The sequence below is a fragment of the Drosophila nasuta genome, chromosome 3 (assembly GCF_023558535.2).
Source record: "Drosophila nasuta strain 15112-1781.00 chromosome 3, ASM2355853v1, whole genome shotgun sequence".
NCBI classification, from domain to species: domain Eukaryota; kingdom Metazoa; phylum Arthropoda; class Insecta; order Diptera; family Drosophilidae; genus Drosophila; species Drosophila nasuta.
In genome coordinates, this window is record NC_083457.1 from 7,064,970 (window position 1) to 7,085,448 (window position 20,479).

Here is a 20,479-nt window from a genome sequence, read left to right on the forward strand (position 1 = left end):
CCTTTTTATATCCGATACCCATTAGACGTTATGTTAGACGGGTATTATAAGAGAAGGTAGAAGGAGGCATCTCCGACCTCATAACCTATTCTATAGTATTCCTGAAACTTTCAGATACAAATTTTAGAAATTATTTAAGAAATAATAAAAATTGGCAAACAATCTTGTACTGTTCTGTATTCTATGGAGTATTATTAATGTAATATACTTAATATAGCCTGAGGTATCTTTTTTTTTTAGTATTTTATCGATATATTAATTCTACGATGTATTGTTTAGTGTAATATACCAAATATAGCCCTTGGTATTTTCAGTATTTGTCGAAATATGAATTTGGTATATTTTTAGAATAATACCGCACTGTTTTGGCATTTATTGAAAATGAGTAGTGGATATCTCACCGTCGGGCACACTCGTCTGTACCTTTCTTACATGTTCTCTTTTGCAGCTTGCAGCTTTTAGCTTGCTTGGCAACCGAAACAACTGACCTAGAGCAATTGCTTTGCACACGCACTTCGATTGTCACAGTCTCGCCCTCTATCAAACTATTTGTATCTGTCGCACCCCCCAAACAAACACACACACACACACACACACACACGAAATTACATAATTACCAACAATAAATTGTAATTACTGCCTTGAGATACATTTGCTCAGATAAACGGTTTTTCGTGTCTGTCGCCAGCGCAATGTGTTTGCTTGCCTTATTTTTGTTTTTTTCTTTTTTCTCTGTCTGTCTTCTTTTTACTTTTTGCGTCTCATTTTCATATTGTGTCGCTGGCACGACATTGACTTTGGCTCGCCGGTCGCATAAATTACACCGAGCAATTACAACCAGCCATCCAAAGTGTAAACAAACTGAGGGAATAGCGCATAGTCTTCATTTGCCCAGAGGCGACATTACTGCAGTGAAGTCGAAGGGGGGAAAAACGGCACGCAAAACGTTTTTAAGTTCACAAAAGTGCGTGCATAAATTTGGGTGAGCACAGACTTAGGTAATTTATACTGAGAAATTTGAGGCTAACCTTGAACAGGCCATGTAACTACTATAAAGAAAAACGTGCGTGGAAAATTGCTTAACAAAACATAAATTGCTTAAAGAAAAGCAAAATATAGTACTCAAAATATTGTACCAAAAATCTTTGCTTTAAGAAAATCTAAAATAACATCAAGTACAATTAAATTATTTGATAAATTTGATACGAAATCTTTACATTTAGTTTGACCTAAAAATATTACTTCTAAATTTCATGAATCTTAGTTAAGTTTGCATAAAGAAAAGAAAACATAATTCAACCAATTTGTCTATCGAGCATTCGCAATAAGTCTATGATTACATATTCTCTTTGATATGATATTTCCATTTATATACTAATTCACATTCCTTTTCATCCTTGTTTCAAGAACATCAAAATGTTAGATAAACTCGAAATTTCAGAGCATTTGCTTTATTTATTATTATTATTAAATCGAGCAGCTTGCACAATTGCTGTTTGTTGTGCCCATTTGGAGAGATAACCTAAATATGTATCGAAAATCGTGACAATTGAAAGAGAATGAGAGAGAAAGACAGCTCAAAATCAATGCCACATGCTAAACTGGCAAGGCTGTGACCTGCAACAATTATATCACACAAGCAATTCCCCAATCAGTGCCAACAACAATAACAGCAACAAAATAACAATAATAAACAAAAACAATCAGTGGCAGCAACAAAATGCTGTGACAAATTGAGCTCTGACCATAAATTGCAAGTGAAATTAAATAATAATTGAGGCAAAATACATTTGATTGCAGACAAAATCTATATCAAACTCTCTGGCTACCGCTCTCACTCTTCTGCTCTTGATTATTGAACTAAAAAGCAATTTCAATAAATAAACAAATTAGGTCAATGCATTCCATAACCAAAGAGAGGAGACACTCTAATGACATCATCCGAGTCGAATTTCAAATTGTCAACGTCTGTTGCCAACTTGCAACTGCAGAGAACTCGTATTCAAATTTTGATTAGACACGCTTTTTGCGGAGGGGCTTCGAAATTGACCCAACTGCAGCTCATTAGGGTCGCGAAACATTCCCAAACCCAAACGCTCTCAACTATAATCCAAAAAAACAAAAAAAGTCATTCAGTCAGTTGGTCAGTGGAAATTGTTTCGAATGGCTTTTGGCGCATTATGCAAAAATGTTTTGGTCAATTTTATAAAATATTTGCTGCCTAACTAGTTCGATCTGCTTGCTGTTCAATATGTAAGCTGAATATTTAAGTTGTACAACATTTTAAACACCCCAGCGATTTGCATACTTAATAAGCACACACAAAAACAAAAGCGACATCGAAAAAAAAAATAAAAGCAGAAACATAAAAACTGTTGACTTTGACCAAATAAATTGTATGCATTTCGATTTTGATTTTAAATCAAATAATACCAAATATAAAATGCAAAATCTTTGTTAAATAAATGCGCATAACGTTTAGCGTAATTATCAAATGGAAATACGCCATGCATTGGTATTAGTTGTAAATGTTGTGTAGATCGACGAGTGTTTCCCTTGATAAGCCACAGACAATACCCTGTAAATGGTGACTAAGTGATGGATGTTTTAATTCTTAAATGTGACTCACAAATTTGTAATCAACAAATGATTCAATTCTTACAATAATTTTTATAATCCATTGATTCAATAATGTTAAATTTAGTTGTAATTAGAATTCTAGGGTATTCTCAAGCTGCGTATTGTTAACTGCATTTATTTATATTCACAACATTTTGTTGTGTGTTTTCTTGAATTTATTTCAAAGGTTAATTGGCTGCTGACGTTCAGGGGAAATCGAGAGAGGAAACGATGTGATAATGCGTCGCAGCTCTGAAATAAATATTATAATTTTTGACTTTGCATTTTACTAGCTGACTATTTTGAATACAATTTTTCCCATGAATTTTTGCTGGCAATTTGTTAATGACAACAGATTTACTTATACGTGAATGGAAGATAAGAACTTTGCCAAAATTGTTTTTAATTAAATGCAATAATTATTTCGCCTTGACAGCGCAATAAACTATTGCTAATCTTTTTCCGTTATTAATTGCTGATTTGTTTCTGTGAACTGTCCATTTCCTGTGCCAATTAATTTAACGAGCATAATCTGCATTCATGCAAATCATCTCGGTTGCATTAAGATTCCTTAATGCGCAGCCGTGATAACTTTAAGCCTCGGCACATAAAGCATTTAAGCCTCGCCACGCCTTTTGATGTATTTATAGCGGTTGTCAATTTTTTTCTTCTATTTCTCCGTTTTTTTTGCATATTCCCGTAAGCTCGTAATTCAAATCGATGTAAGGAAGGAGGCAGCTTCGTTGTGGCTATTTATTTATTTATTATCACAATGAGCCAGCCCTATTCGACTTTTTTTCCTTTTCCTATTCCTATTCCGATTCCTATGCCAAAAGCTCCTTCGGTCATTTCCTCGCCTCATTTAATTTCGCTGCCAGACCACACACATTGACATCGCCTCCTCATCGCTCTCTCTCTGGGATTTCCCTTGTTGTTTTCTTTTTTGCTGCCACTATTAGTTGTTCAATTTGAGTCCCTACTTCTCTTCTTTTTTTCTGTTGCGGTCTTGGACCCTCCATTATGCGCGTCCATTATGCCTCTGTTTGCCTTGATAATGTTTCCACGTAGAAGTCGCTGTAGTCTTATGCCATTGTCAGCTTTTGCTGGCCGACTGCCTTTTTGTCATTTCAGTTCTGTTGATTTTGCAAAAAATAAGGCAAAAAAAAATGAGAAAAAAGCGAAGAAACAAAATATTTGCCACCTCCCCAGGCTGCCTAGTTTCCTAGTGTGTTGTTTGACTACTCCAAGCGTTCTTGGGGGCCAATGTAAATAATTTATTTATGGTCTTGTTTGTTTACTTCTATACGAGTTTGCTTCCCATCTCTTCCATCCCTCTCCGCGTATCTCTGTTTGCCTAGTGCTTAGAAGGTGCTGGTTTTTGGCTTTCCCAAAAGCTCCTTTAGGGCCAAAATGACTCCTGTTCCTGCTCGATGTTAAGAGCTCCGAAGCTGAGTCCAATTCACTTTATAAATAAGAAATCAATTGATTTTGTGCAGGCGTAGGAGTAAGTTAAGAACAGTTTGCCTTTGGCATTATTTACAGCCCTTAAGGCGATTAACAACGATTCCATTTCAGCCAAGCTACAATCTCTCATGTAAATATCGTCATTTTAAACGAAATTGAAGCACATTCATTCGTTCATTCGTTCGTTGTATCAACAACCAAAATGACATAAATATTATTTCAGTTGCCTGGGAAAAACAGAGAATTCTCTGATTTTTATTTAAGAAATACGAAGCAAGAAATGCACAAAAAACAAAATGCAAAAATAAAACTTTGCATGGTTTCAATTTCTCGCTCTCTCATATTTCGTATTTCTTTGGCTCTTTCCTCATATCTTTTGCGTTTAAATGATGTTTATTTTTGTTGCGCTTGGTTATGGGTTTGTCTGTCCTCATCTCTGCTCCATTTCGTTTCTTTTTTTTTACAAATATTCTGCATACTCTCGTATGCAGCTGGGAAAATGCAAAAGAGTTCTTTTGCTGCTTGTATACTTATAATTTATTTGATGACATTGTAATCAGCTTTGATTACGCAATTGCCATACCATAATCATATGCAATTGAGCTCTCAAAATGTGTGGCAAACTTCACATCAATTTCAGCACTAATTTATTTATGATCTTTGGCAGAATGCTTCACACACTTTGTTAACATGAGAGTTGTAACTTTTAAATTGGATTATTGTGACACACCATTTATCTACAAACATGAGTATGACGAATTTATACTCTTAGTATATTTATTTATTTTGTTATTTATTGAATTGTTAAATTTCAATATTTGCTGTAAAAAAAAAATTTCCAAAAGTTCTAGATTCATATTGTTATTTTGTATTCTTTCAATTCTTAACATTCGAAAACGCAAATTAAATTAACAATTAATAATAACAAATAATAAATTTGAAAAAAATTAAAAAAAATATTAAAGAATATGTAAAAAAAAAATTTAAATAATGAAAAATACTTATAAACGTTGAATTATTTAAGCTTATGGAAGATAAATACAAGCTTTGAATTGTATTTTTCCATTTATTTATTTATTTATTTTATTTACATTTCTATAATACTTCTAAATTGGGCATTCTTGAAATTTAAGACTATAATTTTATTTAAGAACATCAAATCTATAATTATTGTAGAATTCTTATCTTGATTTAAAAATGTATTTTCTGCATTCCATGTTGACAACATTTCATATTAAGGAATATTTTCTAAATTTTTGTTTCTGTATATTTAGGAACAAAACTTTATATTGTACGAATATATTTATTTCAAATGATGTGCAATAATAAATTTTCCATTTTATCTTCTGATATTATTTCATATTAAAAACCATTTTCTAAATTTTCTTTTTTATACATATACATATAATAACAAAACGTGCAATTATTTATTTACTTCATTTGCTGTGCAATTACCCATTTTTCTATATAATTTTTAATTCTCAACTGCAGTCTTATCAAAACTATGCAATCAAAAAGAACTTTGAGTAAAAGAGCATTCGTTAGTTAACCCAATTAAATGAATGGAGTGCAAGTTGAAACACATTTCGCATATCTCTGAGGTCAGATCAGTTGTAAAGGCGCAACTGCAGCAACAGCAACTGCTGATGAATCAGTGAGCAATTATATAGAGCAAAGCAAAAAGGCGAAAACGAGAAACGAAGTCAAAGACTCAACCGTGGTGTATGGCAATTATGCAATTTTCCTGCAGGCCAAAAACACTTGTCGCAGTTTAATGTGCAGTTACTAAAACGAGTATCTTGATGATTCACACGGTATTCAAGTATTCAGATATGTAGCAAACTGGCCAAAGGCAACTTAAGGCAGCTGAATCAACGTTGAGATATGGATATGAGAGTAAGCAGCAGCAGCAGCATAAAATCCAGATACAGATGATACACACGATAAGCAAATCAAAGCAGAAAGTTTACATTTGAAACAATAAAAGCTTGAAATTGTCTTGGACTTGCTCTATGTCTCGGCTTACAGGCGTTTTGTATCAGATAACACACACGTATAAACGTATAGAGAAATTGCAGATGGAGACCGCACATGACTAAGAAGGCTTTAGCTTCAGTGTTCAGACGAGCTGCCGGAGGGGGAAAAACAGAGAGAGAGAGACAGAGACCAAAGACATCAAAAGCGACTGAGAAGTGCCGCCAAAGTCGACACTATGTGAAGTTGCAGTACGAGTTTGAGTTCGAGTGCTACATCTCTGTATCTCAGCAGCTAACTGTAATTGTATCTAACAGCTACAACTGACAGGCCTGGCCTCAGTCGAAGCTGAGGCTGAAGCTGAAGCTGAGGCGACAGCATGGCATCGCGTCGCTCTGGAACTTGTCTTACTTTTTATGGCCAACAGCAGCAGCGACGACGGCGGCGGCGGCGGCAACAACGCGTGCGGCGGCTCTTGCCACAAGAGGAGGCGTCGCATTGGTTGGCATCGGAGCTGGGGCCACCCAAAAAATGGTCAGCAAAGCGCCACCAAATTGACTGCTAGCTCCACAATGGATGCGACTAACTCGCAGATACAATTCTCTCTCCTTCTATCTCTCGGTTTCCCTGTCTACGGCTTAACTCTGCCATTGCCATTGAATTATTGTTTGAAATCAAAAACTAACCATTATTTATCAGCAGAGGAGTGCCCAAACAAAAGCCTCGCCGAAATTGCAATGAAGAGGGCATAGAAAACTAGGCGAAAGGCGTTTGAGAAGTTGTGCTTTAAAGGATAAGGACGATGAAGACAAATTTGCATTTAAGCTAAAATTTAACAGTTTATCAATTGATTTACTTGTTAAATAATCTATCTATAAGCTAGGAATATTTATTTATAATAGTTATAAATTTATCAAAATACAAAATTATATAACTATCTTCAAAATGAACACCCACTTTTTTTATGATGCTACGAAAGAAATTAATAAATTAGCATAAAAGTTAAAATTTAAAGAAGTTTATAAATTAATCCGTTTTCGTTTTTGATACACGAAAGCAAATACATAAATAGTCATACTAAGTAAGAAAGGCAGCTTAAAAATTTGATACAACTAATTGAAAATATTGTAAGTACACATCCTAAAGGTTTAAAAGAATAATTTTTTTACTTTTAGGCAAATGATTAACTACAGAACATTTTCTCAACAGCATTTCTTACAAAATTATTATTATTATTAAATTAATTAATTAAAGGAACGACTAAAAGTAGTATATTTTTAGCCAATTATGAAAATTGTTGTATTATAATACTTGACCACTGTTTGCTTAATTTTATTTCAAAGTGGAAAAAAATAGATTTAGAGATAGTTTACTGTGGCCCTTCAAATTTCTCCCACATTTTGCTGCGCTATTTCATGACTTCCCCTTTGTATTTCCGAAACTAATCGAACAACCGGCGTGCTTCATTGGATGCGACGTTCCATGAAAGTTGTATTGAAAGGCGGGCGACAGAAACAGAGACACAACGACAGAGCAACAGACTACAGAGCGACAGCCAAGACAGTCAAGACAGCGACAACGACAACGAGAATGGGAACAAAAAAAAAACAGAAAAAACAGAAAAAGTTGGCGAGGGCTGCACCGCAATTGACTGCAAACTAGAGCTGTTGTGCATCCTGGGGGGAAGGAAGAACTGTCTCTCCCCCTCCTCCTGTTGCTGCTCAGAACTACCTACAACTTATTGCCAGTGCAAATAATAACTTATGTGTAGTGTCAGGCCAAAAAGCCGTAAGCGCTACGGGAAATATTTTCAATGTGTGCTTTTCCTGTCTGACTTGCTCCAGTATTCAGTATTTGTATCCAATGTAAATAAAAACTCTAGCCATTGTTGTTGCCTTTTTGTATGCTGCCTTAACTTGGTTTTCTCCCCCTCTCTCTCTCTCTCTCTCTCTCTATACAACGATGTATCTCAGTATTTTTGCAATATTTCAGCATGCCAGCGCGTATCTGTTGGATGTCTGTCTCTGTCTCTGGTTCTGGCTATATGTGGTATCCATTGCGATTGAACCATTGTGGGGTGCACGTAATTTAAACCATTCCCCTCGCTCCTTCGCATTGCCAACCACTTATTCACTCACTGGATTTACTATAGATTTCCGCCCCAACAAAAATAGAAAAAAGGCAAACACAAACTTTCGTTGTGAGGCCCCCAGTTGCAAAATTTGTTTATGAAAGAGAATTTTATATGAAAGTAACTGAAACCCAAACCTGTAGCCAACAGTTAAGTGGAAATTATTGGATGAAAATTAGTAGAGCGAGCACCAAAAAGTAGCGCATATAAAAGGCAAAATACCAAATACGAAATACGAAATACGGAAAATCAAAAACAGAACACACACAAAACATTGTAGAACTCTTCCAGCTTTTTGTGGTCAGTTCGGTTGCATTTGCTAATGGAAATTGTTTCGAGTTTCACAAAGTTTTGTTAACTATTTTTGTTATTTTTTTTTTTTTTTTCGGTTTTGGCATTAGAGTTGAAGTTGTATGCATTTGGAATTCAACTGACAGCAGAGCATGGGAAATTTGTTTTATTTTGTTGGCGAACTGCGAACAGATCTAAATATCAATTTTAAATTGTTGTTGAGTAACTTTAAACAGCAAATAAAAAAGCACTTAAACAAGAGATGCATCTCATCTGCCAATTTGATCAATTTACGAAATATAAACCTAAATTTACGAACAACTTAATCGTACTTTTACTTCTTTTATATTTAAATCAATTAAGCGATTGAATATAGCGATTTAATCCTAAATTGTATCGATTTATTGACTGTGGCTTTTCACTTCTGTAAAGCGCTTTTGAATGCTTCAAATCGGTTTATTTAATAAGCGTATAGCTTTGGCTGGTGATTTTTAATTTCATTAAATTGAGAGCATCGCAAGTTGGCTGCAAATTACAACTTGTTTTGTATATAATTTGCAAAGTGCTTCAACTGCAAACTGAGCTGCTCAGCACAAAAGCCTTTTCTTGGAGCCTGCTTTTGTATTTTCTCGTATTTCGCATTTGAGCAATAAATACAAATGCAAACTGAGACAGGGACAGAGACAGAGAGAAAGAGTAAAGCACTTGCATGCTTCTAAATACTATATACAATATACATATACACTCAGTGGAACCCTAAAAGCAATTAAAGATTAAAGTATCCCCACAGCAAATGGATGCTAGTTAAAACCGCACACAGAATACAGACGTCAGTAAATGGAAGAGGCGGGGAGGGGGAGAAAATAGATGGCCAACACGTGCTAAGCTCATTAGATGCTTTGATTTCTCAAGTCGGAAACTTTAAGCCCACCCCCTCTTGAAAAACTAACAAGCCAAAAGAGACACAAAATTCTGGCAACAAACTAATAACCAATAAAATGTCTTAAGCCGTCTAAGCTCATAAATGCTATTTTAAAATACAGCAACAAATTGAAGTAGGACAACGACGCGAGGCCAAAAGGGTAAATCTTCCCACTGGGGTCACTTGTGTCTGTCACTCTGTCTGTGTGTCTATCTGTGTATTACTTTACTACATAAATATTAAAGTGGCCCAGGAAACCATTCAAGTTGAAAAGCCCCTCTTAATAAGCATTGGCCCTGGGTCTCTCTCTCTTTCTCTTTCCTTCTGTCCATCTCTTAACTTGCAATGCCAACAAGTGGCCAGTGTCAGGGCAATGCAGATGTGGCAAATGCGACAAGGGGGATTGCGAGGGATTGAGAAGCGAGTGAAGCCTCTTCAGCTGATGTTTGAGTGAATGGAATCCAAAGATGAGCAACAGACGTCAAGCCATGGCAATGATTGGCAGTCCCAGACCCCGAACTAAAGACCGGCTGTAAAATAGAGCAACATCAACAGCAACAACAACAGCAGCAACATCAACGGCGGCAGCACTAACAACATGAGCAACAGTTGCACTGTCAGTTACTCTGACTTGCGGTCGAGTAGCTTTGTTGCCATTAGCGAGGGTCGCTCGTTAAATTTATCTGTTGCTTATTTAAAAAAATTGTATTTACTGCATTTTTAATACAAGTTTAAGCCAAATATACTTTGGGCCAAATAAGGAAGAGGGTCTTTTAAATTTATCAAAAGTGTGGCTAATTTTCAGAAGTAGCCAATTCGACTTCCGGTTAAACTTCGACATCGCAACAAATATAAATGATATATACATGGCACTGCCTAAATTTCAATATCTGCCATCTGCTCTTGAATAATGACAACTAAAATCCGTATTCTTCAAGCCATAAATTCATAAATTCGAATTTTATTTTTATGATTTTCCAAATTTCATAACGATCGAGTTACTCTACACCTTCAATGGTAACTATTGTATACAGACAGTGAGGTTATGTTTTATCTTACAATTCATATTCTAATAGTGAAGTGTCGATATAAAATTTATCGATATAATATTACTACTTTTGTGACAATCTTCACCTATTATGATATTATTTATAAAGTTCGTGTTAATTGTGAAAGGCTTTTCTTATGATCAAAGCTATTTCCGATCTTTTGTATTGCCTTATCTTATTATTTCTCTTTCATTCTAATTTAATTTTATTTCTTCAAATCAAATAATTTAAATACATTTTCTTTTCTAATCCTTTTCTATCTTCAGATATAGATCTGTCTCCAAGCTTCTAATTTTTCCTCACACCATTAAAAAGTTTTGTAGCTGCCCTCGCTTTAATGCTGCCTCACGGCAACTGGCAGGCAACTGCAACGCTGTTGAACTTTTAATTTGATGAATGATATACATTTGTCTCGAGTGCGGCTCAGCAAGCGGTTGGCCACAGATTGCAATAGCAACAGTCTACACTCCGCACAACCACAACCACATTCGCACTCACACACTGACACACACACACAAAGTTGAGTAATTGTCGTGGTTCGCAGCTGAGCGACGATCTGCACCGCGGTGCACCGTTGGCATATTTATTCACACACACACATGAAGAGAGACAGACTCAGAGTCGAGTGAAGTGGAAGAATCGCTCTCTTGCTTCTCCCCTTTCAGGATGACACATGCGTTAAAAGGGAGTGATAGAGAGAGAGAGGGAAAAGGAAAGAGATCTGTGAAGATCTGTGGTCTGGAATGGACGTACTATATAATTTTGCTTAGCTGCAATTATGAGATGTTGCGGCTGATCTTGAAACTGCCGAGGCAGAAACCTGCACACCGGAAGCTTTGTCTTCGTCTTCATCTCTCTCTTTTTCAGCCTTTGTTTTGCTGTCTTTTTTTTGCACAGCTCTCAAACTTGTTCTTACGGTTATCTGTTGGTTTTACAAGTGCCTCGAGTGGAGCAGCGTCTTCTCAGATGTCTGAGAGTCTGGCATGCCAACATACAACATCCTTAATTATGACAATCAGCGCTGCTTGATGTTCATTCCCTGTCCCCCCATCTCTCTCGTTTTGTCTTGCTTTTCGGGATATGCGCTGCTGATCCAGATCGGTTGCAATGTTGAATATGGGGCCAACGCTCGATCATTGATCATTGTCCGTTTCGGCCCAGTTTAGCGTGAAACGCTTTGGAATGTGTGTGCGAGTTGAGTTGGGGGTAGATTATTGTCGAAAACAATGTCTGTGCTGAACAAGGATCATTATCTCATATATTTATATGCAGAGTATTGCAGCGTGAGAGCGCGATCAAAGGGAGACAAGTGACTGCAGAAAGCTCGCTGGGTGGCATATCTAAAATCAGACCCTGGAGACAGTTGAGCAATTTAAACTTAAGGCTTTAGAATGTTTAAAACGATTAACGATCGCAAGCTTGTAGCAATTATCGATAACAAAAGATGGTTTTTAATAAAGTTGCAGGTAAATACTTTAATTATAAAGATGAAATTATAGAAATTATCAATTTCAAGTTTATTTAAATAAAGTTTAATTCGTTTTTATTGATTTAAAATTTTAAAATTACCCGAACATTATCAAGATTGTTTCGATAAAACTTTCTTGATGAGATCAGTAAATTAAATTGATTAAATATCGTATATTTATCTTACAGATGAGTCAGCACTTAAGTTGTTCAAAGATTGCAGCCGAATTACATCAAGATTTTATCAGCAATGATCTCACCAACCATCTGAAGCAATAGATAAAAGATATAATAATAATTTCCTTTACTTTCTTGAGTCATTTACAGCAGAACGCCAAAGAATTTCGTTTCGAAATGATAAACAGATCATCAATCTAATCAAACGCGCATATCTCTGACCCTAAGAATCACTTTCGCCGCAAACAGCGAAAGAAAATCAAAGCCAAGCCCAAATCGGAAACAAACCCGAGACACACCCAACCACAGGAGGGGGGAGAAAGAGCTCGTCACAAGTCATGCGAATGCTGTGCGTTGATTGATTATACGGCAGCCAAAGAAAAATACAATTAAAGGTTCAGCTTTCACCCGAAGGCAACACTAACTAATTACTTTCACTTGAATATCGAGCAGAGTTCAATCTTGCAAATAAGCAGCAGCAGCAACTGAAGTAGTTTGAGTCAGGCACTTACAAATCGAGCACGGAGTTATCATCATCAGTGAAACCGAGGGGAGGCCATAGGTTAATATGGCAATTAGCCAACAAGCACAGTGGGGCAAAAATACTCGCCAAGTGTTCAAGTGAAAATAAAGAAAGCCGACGACAATTAACAAATCCCAACTAGATCCAAACTCATAACTTTCAAATGTGATTAAGATCGACAGTCAGTCGAACAATCAACAAAAAAAAAAGGTGAAGAAATCATCGACAAGTTCTAGGCGCAATAACAAATAATTATGTTGTTCTTCTATTGATGTGGGCCAAGAAAACAATCAAAATGCGAGTCTGGCTTGGCTCAAATAGCCTGCGGTTCTTTGGTCAGAACGGATGTGTGTATGAAAGCAGTTTGCTGGATATGTATTTCAACAGGTTCACGCCTCTATCGACAAAGCAAAGAACCAGAGAAGAAATAAAATCTGTGCAACAACAGCAACAACAACAACACATTAAATGTAATTTTCGGGCCAAAGTAATTGCCTAGCGAGGCAAGATCCCAAAAAGAAAAAAATAACCAAAAGAGAAGCCGCCAGAGCAGACACAAATCGAACCCCAGTCGACTTGTAAGTGGTACATCAAATTTGAACAGTTTTTCAAGTGTTTATGACGGGGGCTAACGAAAAGCTGAGGCAAAGGGGAAAGGAAACAGAAGGCAGCTGGTGGAAATTGCGGCAACTCTGGCAACTGTGTGGCTTTTTGGATTGGTGTGATTATCGCAAGTAAACTATCTCTCAGTATCCGAGACTCGAACTCGAACTCGACTCGACATTGCATCGACAGCGGCTGCCGCTTTTTCGTTTTATGAAGATGAATTTCTTTTTTATTCGAGATTTATACTCATGCTCTCTATTCCCCCTCCATTACTCTCCACATACCGGTCTGTAGTTTTATATTTTGTTTTTGGTTTTTTTTTTTTTACGGACTTTACAAGCTCTGCGCTGCTGGAGCTCCAATTACTTCACTCACTGTTGATTATTATGTTGTATGTTGTAGTTTTATGAGTCGTTCGTTGTTGTTGTTGTTGTTGTTGTTGTTCCAATAAGGATTCCGCAAAATCAATGGAGTTTCGAGTAGAATGAGGCAGCCTTTGCTTTTGTTTGTCGAAAAGAAAAAGTTATCGCAATAACGTTGAATGCTTGCTCTTTGGGTTATCCTGTTGTTCTATTATTGGAACAATGAACTACAAATAAAAACTCGTCTTTGATATGAGGAAACGAATTGAATTTCAACTTCAATTAAATTTAGAAATGATGTCACACAAATCAAATGCTTTCACTCTAAGAAATTACCTCTTTAACTCGCTATCAAATTCGTGTAATCCTTTTGTAATGCATCGATTTATCAGCTTGGCCTACTTGGCTGCCTCATAAGCATATGATTTTCCTCAAAAACAGAAAAACCTTCGACACATTTGTAAGTCGAGAAAACCAATCTAATCCATAAAACGTAAAAAAAAAAGAGAAACATAACAAAAGCCCCTCAACAAGTGCCACTCAACGCAATCTGAAGTCGAGTCCCACCTGTTACTACCATTTCGGCAGCTGATTTGAGCTAATGAGTTGGACTTGAGATTTGGTTAAACTGCTTCAGGGTTAACTTCAGATACAATGACACAATTTACATAGAATCGACATCAAATGTCTAGAGCATCGCATCTATCTAAGCATATATCATTTTCCATAAAAAAATGTTCATATCTTTAGTGACAATCTTCAGCTTCTTCTGGCGGCAAGTTCTCTCTGTCCATCTCTGTCTGTGTGGCATAAATCACCTGGTCGAAACCAGTTTCCCAGTTTGAAAAGAGTTTTCAGTTCAGTTGTGTTTTCAGATGTTTTCTGTGATCTTGCGCAATAGATCTACGCGCATAAATTCAAATTAGATAAAAATAAACTTTTACCCAACCAAGAGCAGGTGATTTAGTACTCTAACCAAAAAATATAACACGGCAACAACATTTTTGCAGGTGTTTCCAAGTCGAAGTCAGAGAAACAAGTTTTCTAGATTTATTCTCAGTCTTATTTCGTTTTTTGTCTGTGGTGTTTCTTTATTTTTTTTTTTTGCCTACTTCGACTTGACATATTAGCCTGCTAATTTCATGTTATTTATGCGCCCGTTGCGCATTTTTCCCCAAGTCGCAAAAGGCAAACAATGGAGAGCTTAACACTCTGTCCCTTCCCCTCCTCCCTCTCTTTCCTGCTTCTCTGTTGGGTGGGGCCGAGTCTCGAGTCTGTGGTCTCAGCTACATAGCGACTTGAGCCTATTGTTTGTCTGACAAAATGACAATTACATGTTGAGAATTTCAACAAAAATTATTAAAATAAATATTTGAACGCTAAGCAAATTGCCTGTCGAGGCTTTGTCGAAGCTACATGTTGATACTTTTTTTTTTTGCTTTTGGTGTACAAGTGTGTTTTGTAAAATACTTAAAATTAATATTGATTCAGCTGCGCTTTGGCATTGCCGGATTTGGTATTTGAAAATGTTTAGATGCGCAAACAAACAAAAATAAATGTATGTTTACAATGTATTTAAAATTGAATTAAAATGAAAAGTAGAGAAAATATGATTCTTTTATTTTATTATTGAAAATCTATATAACTTATTGTATTTCTTCGACATATTCTATAATTTTTACTATCATTCATTTTTTTTAATTATGTATTTTTCTTTTAAAATATTTATAGTTTCTCAATTATTTATTCATTCACTTATTTTATAACAGATAAATTATCTTGGATACGTTTTTGTTTATTTGACTTAACTTTCAAATTTCTTCTGCATATCAGTGATATTTATTTAATATTTACTATACTACTACTCTAAGTCTTAAATTCTAATTTGTGTAATATTAGAATTTTTGCCAAAAATATTTCCCTTGTCTCTTGAAATAATTCTTCTGCCTATACGTAAAACATATATGTATTCTCTTAGTATGATTATTAACTCCTGAATCTTAATTTATTTTATATACAAGTTTTTTTAAATTGTTCACAGTATATAATCTATTCATTCTTCCGCCTATTTCATAACAGATTTATTTGCTTTGCCTCAACCTCAATTTTGGGACACTTTGAAGCCTTCCACAAATCTTGTGAGCTGACTAGGTTAGCACCTTGAGCAAATACGAAGATAAACAACTCAATGGCGGCACTTTTGTGCAGTCGTTGCGAGTGAAGTCTAAAACAATTTCAGCTGCACTCCACTCGACTCGACTCGACTCGAACTCAACTCAGCGGAGAGTCATGTGAAAATTCACACTGCCATCATCATGTGGCAAACAACAAACAATTGACAAAAGGCCTCAGGCCAACTCTCTGGGTGAGAAAGGGAATGGAATTGGAACTGCGACTGGGGACTGGGGACTGAAGATTGGGGACTGGGTTTGGCCTGGGATGGCACTTCATTAAATAGACGCCGCGGCGCTTTTCCGAAACGCGACCACGCCCACAACATTACCCACTGAGGCAAGAGGCAACAGTCAAGCGGCTGCTTATTTTTCACACATGCTCGCCAACAACAACAACAGTAACAACAACAACAACGACGTCGACGAGTAAAAGAAAATAAGCGAAAAAAACGAGGCAGAAATTTAAGCAACATTTTTTTGTGTGCCTTGTTGTTTATGGTGACAATTTTTTTTGCGTTGACGACGTCGACATGTGGCCATAAAGTTGTCGGTAAATAACAAACAGGCGTCGACTCTCAGCCACAGTAAAGGCTGTGGGAAAGAGGGGAAGATAGAGGGGGGAAAGAGAGGATTGGAAGTAGGCGAAATGCCTCCTACAAAACGATGTCAGTAAAAACAGGCGTCACATTTTTTTTAGAGGACGCACGCGTTGCACGTTGTCCTGCGGCATTGACAGCATGGTCGACAAAAAAAAAGCAACACATAGAACGAAGATAAAAAAGTATCTCAGGGATTGCAGCGAAAGTATCTCGCGCTCGTAAAGATTTTTAAATGCATTTCCGCTTCTCCAAATTATACGCTTCTGAATTCAGCATTATTGCGTAATACTTTCCAGCTGCCCCGAACTTTTCTTTCGAATTATGCTTAATTAGCCGCAACATTTTTGCGCATTATGCAAATTATTTTTTGATATGCATTTTTCACGAATACAAAAATTCACTTATTTTGCTTTTGGGGAATTTAGATGTCTGAGCTGAGCTCAACAGCAATTTTTGTTGTTACTTATTTTCCTTGGTCATAAATTATTTTTGTTGTACTTAGAGCCAAATTGGCATTTGGAACCTGTTCTAATGGCATAAGTTATTATAGCAACGACCTTGAAGTGGCTTTATTTTATTATGGGATTATTCACTTTTTAAATTGCTTGACTTTTGCTTAAGGTTTGTTCGCAGTGGGGAATTAGCATGCTGATAATTATCCAATTATATAACTTGGTGATATTCATCTAATGTTGAGAAATATTTCAACAATTTCATTTCGTCATGTTATGATAGTAATCTCTGGAATATAATCACAATCCTTAATCATTAGTATAAATTGTTTTTTATCTGATTCTTCTATATTTACTTTCATTTTTGTGCAATTTTATAATATAACCTTTAAAGCTCATTAAAGATATTTTAATTAAAAACTGCTTAAGAACTCTTAAATTCTTAAAGTTCTAAATATCTATTGCTTAACTTTTAACCACATAATTTTGCTTGTGTTTAACCCGGATTTAAGCATATTTCAAAACAGATCTATAGTTTTTCGTTGCGGCAATTAACTCGGCATGTGTTATTGGGTCAATCTAGACATAAGTCTCCATGTCGAATGTGTTATGTCTAATGTCGAACACTTACCCAGAAAAGTTGTGGGACAGCTGACACATGTGCATCCACTCGTGGACTAATCCACACACAATTTGTGCTGCATAATAATCTGTAATGAAGAGCAAACGTATAAATTTAATATGCTGTCACATAAATTCTCCAGCACTTAAGAACAGCGAAAAGAGAGAGAGAGAGTAGAGTGTGAGATGGAATTGTTAAAGTTGAGCAGTAAATTAAAAGCAGCTAAAAATATTTCTCGAATTTAATCCAGTCTGTCGAACACTAAAAAACTTTGCTACTGTTGTTCAAGTGGAAAATGTGTAAAAGTGAAAATGTTTTGTCATCTGTTTCGATTTAAAGTGAGGCAAAAGGATTGACAACGACGAAATTTAATACGAACTGGGAAACTTAAACAAAGTGAAAATTAATAGCCTACACACCACATGGACACACTCCAGCTGAGTTGCAGAGGAAAAGACCTAAAAGAAAAGAAGGACGGAGAAATGTTGGGGAGGGGAAGGGGGGGGGGAAACTTTCACTGGAAATTTGTTGAAACAAGAAACTTGAAATGACTTTTTGAACTGTGAACTGAAAGAGATGCGTTGCAATGCAATGCGTTGAGATGAGTCGAGATGAGATGAGTTAAGTTGAGCTCGACGCATCATAAATATAAATACATATATTTCACTCTGTCCATTTTTCTCTCTCTCTCTCTCGCTTCGATGTTTCGATGAGGCACAACCGCCTGCATGCCACAGCAATTTGTGTGTGTGGCAGCGACAACATTTTGACACACTTAAGTGTTAGACACCAGAGCCGACACGACGAACTCGACAGCCTGCATCACCATCATCATCATCATCGTCAGGCATCTCCTATGATCATTGTGTAGTACTATAATATATATACAACAAGTTGTCAGAGGGTCGCCGACGATAAATTTGGAAATTATGAACATAATTCTTCATTAGACCACGCATCCGATAATGGATGAACAACTATGGCACTGAAGAGGCGTCCACACACAAAAAAAAAAAAAAAACAAACCTAAAAACGAAACGAAAGTGAAAGAAAGACTCCCCGGAAAAAAAGTATCTCTCCCAATTCAAAACAGAAAAAAGAAAAAAGCGACCCACACAAGCTACTGTTACTTTTCAGTGTTTGAGTGTGGCACCTAACGCCTAGTGATAAATTGGCGATATTACGCATACGACGTCTTTGGGATTATTTCAATTTTCGCATGTGGGCGTTACCGAAAGTCCCGCCCTACGCCCATTTTACGAGCGCGCTTCGAGAATGCCAACAAAACGCACACGCAAAGATATGCAGAGATAGACCCCATTGATAGAGCGGCGATTGTTTGGCATTAAAATTGAAATAACGTGATTTTTGTGGTCCATTGGTCACATTGGCCTACAGGCCCCAAAATGCTTCGACAGTAACAAAAGGGGCGGTGCTGGAGGGGGCTAAGGGCACGCCACAATAGCTTTGGCATAGATTTTTCCTGAACTATTTTCGACTATTGTTTTGCGGTTTTGCGCAGATTTTTGGTTTCGTTTACATTTTTTGTGTTCGTCGTTTTTTGTGAACTTTTTTTTCAGGCTTGAATGAATCGGAACGCACTTTTCTCTCGCTTTTCGGGGTCGTTATGTGTGTTTGTGTGTGGGTGGGTGTGGCTTTTGTTTGGCCTTGTGTGTGTGTGTGCATAGTTTTAGCATGAGTTGTGAAAATGCTTTGGCTAACGGTTGAGCTGGCCAAAGATTATATCAAAACCAATAAATATTACACGCTGTTTTTTTTTTGCTACAATTTTGTTGAAAATTTATATTGCTAAACATAAATAAATTTAAAAAAAGTAAAAAAATAACGTAACACGCCTCTCCCCGACGGGGAATTGAACCCCGGTCTCCCGCGTGACAGGCGGGGATACTAACCACTATACTATCGAGGACGGTGAACAAGCAATGTCAAAATGTGCTCATATACCTGCGGCCTCTTGACCAACGCAAATATGATCAACACAACCTAAGCAACAGCTACTGAGAACGCAATACAAGGGAAAGATAGAAAAAGATAAGACACTGTCTAATGAACAGCTATCGCTCTCTTTCTGACTCGTTCTGCATACGTTTTTGACAGGTAAGAATGTGTGCGTTGCGTGATTACTCATTCGTTGTTTTGTGAGCTGTTTGCTTTCATAGTGAAAAGCAAGCAGTGTAAACATACTAGCTGACGTCACTAAGCAGTGGCATTGGGATGCAACATATGCTATTTGTTTCTCATATACATTTTTATAGTATTTCGATAAAAAAATCATTTTATTCTGTGCAAAATTTCAATGTTTTGCAATGAAATAAACAAGTCTGAGTTGTCTGTGTATAAAAGCATTTATTTATGTACGAACATTCTCCTTTGTTCCACTTTTTAGCGGCACTCACAAGCTGTCAACACTTCAACTTTGTTGATAACATCTCTTTGGAGACCTATTACAAAAACTACGACTATCAAACAACTGGCAACAAAGTGCCGCAGTCCCAAAACGATTTCTAAACCATTCAGTCATAATGCATAAAGTATAAAGCAAAAACAAAACAGACGCCTTGCTCCACATGTGACGTCGACTACATTCGCGCCTCCTCTCCCTGTCTCTCTTTCACAGTCCAATTCACTCACTCGCTCACTCAGTTGGCACGCGGCGACCACAGAAACCGCAAGGTGCGTTTGCTTTTGCGTTTGTGCTGTTTGCTGTTATTATTTGTGTTATTGTTGCTGCCAAACAATCAGCAAAAGGAAGCAAAAGAAACAAAGCAAAAAAAAAAAACAAAGAAAAATGCATGAAAATAACAACAGAAACAATTACACAAACAATTCGATTGCAGTCGACGTCGCTGTCGCCGCTGGCAGCCTACACGCCACTCAACTGACACTCAACTGGCAATGGCAGCCTATGCTCTCCCTCTCTCTCTCCCTCTCGCACTCTTATGCACTCATACCCTTGCTCACTCCCACTCCCTTTCTGTGTGCAATCATGCAAATAAAACATTTTTTATATGCATGCAATTGTGTGT

General features: G+C 36.7%; 1 protein-coding gene and 1 non-coding gene across 2 annotated transcripts in view; both read right to left on the minus strand.

The window, feature by feature from the left end:
* The window catches only part of LOC132789341 (protein slit), a 37,276-nt gene extending 19,753 nt beyond the window's left edge, over positions 1-17,523 (minus strand). Inside the window, exon 1 of the mRNA XM_060797291.1 lies at positions 17,442-17,523. The gene's annotated coding sequence lies outside the window, so the exon portion shown is untranslated. The remainder of the gene's footprint in view (positions 1-17,441) is intronic.
* A 1,767-nt stretch (positions 17,524-19,290) lies between these two features.
* Trnad-guc (transfer RNA aspartic acid (anticodon GUC)) lies at positions 19,291-19,362 on the minus strand. Its single transcript has one exon. It is a non-coding gene; the product is annotated as a tRNA-Asp (tRNA).
* Positions 19,363-20,479: the final 1,117 nt, after the last annotated feature.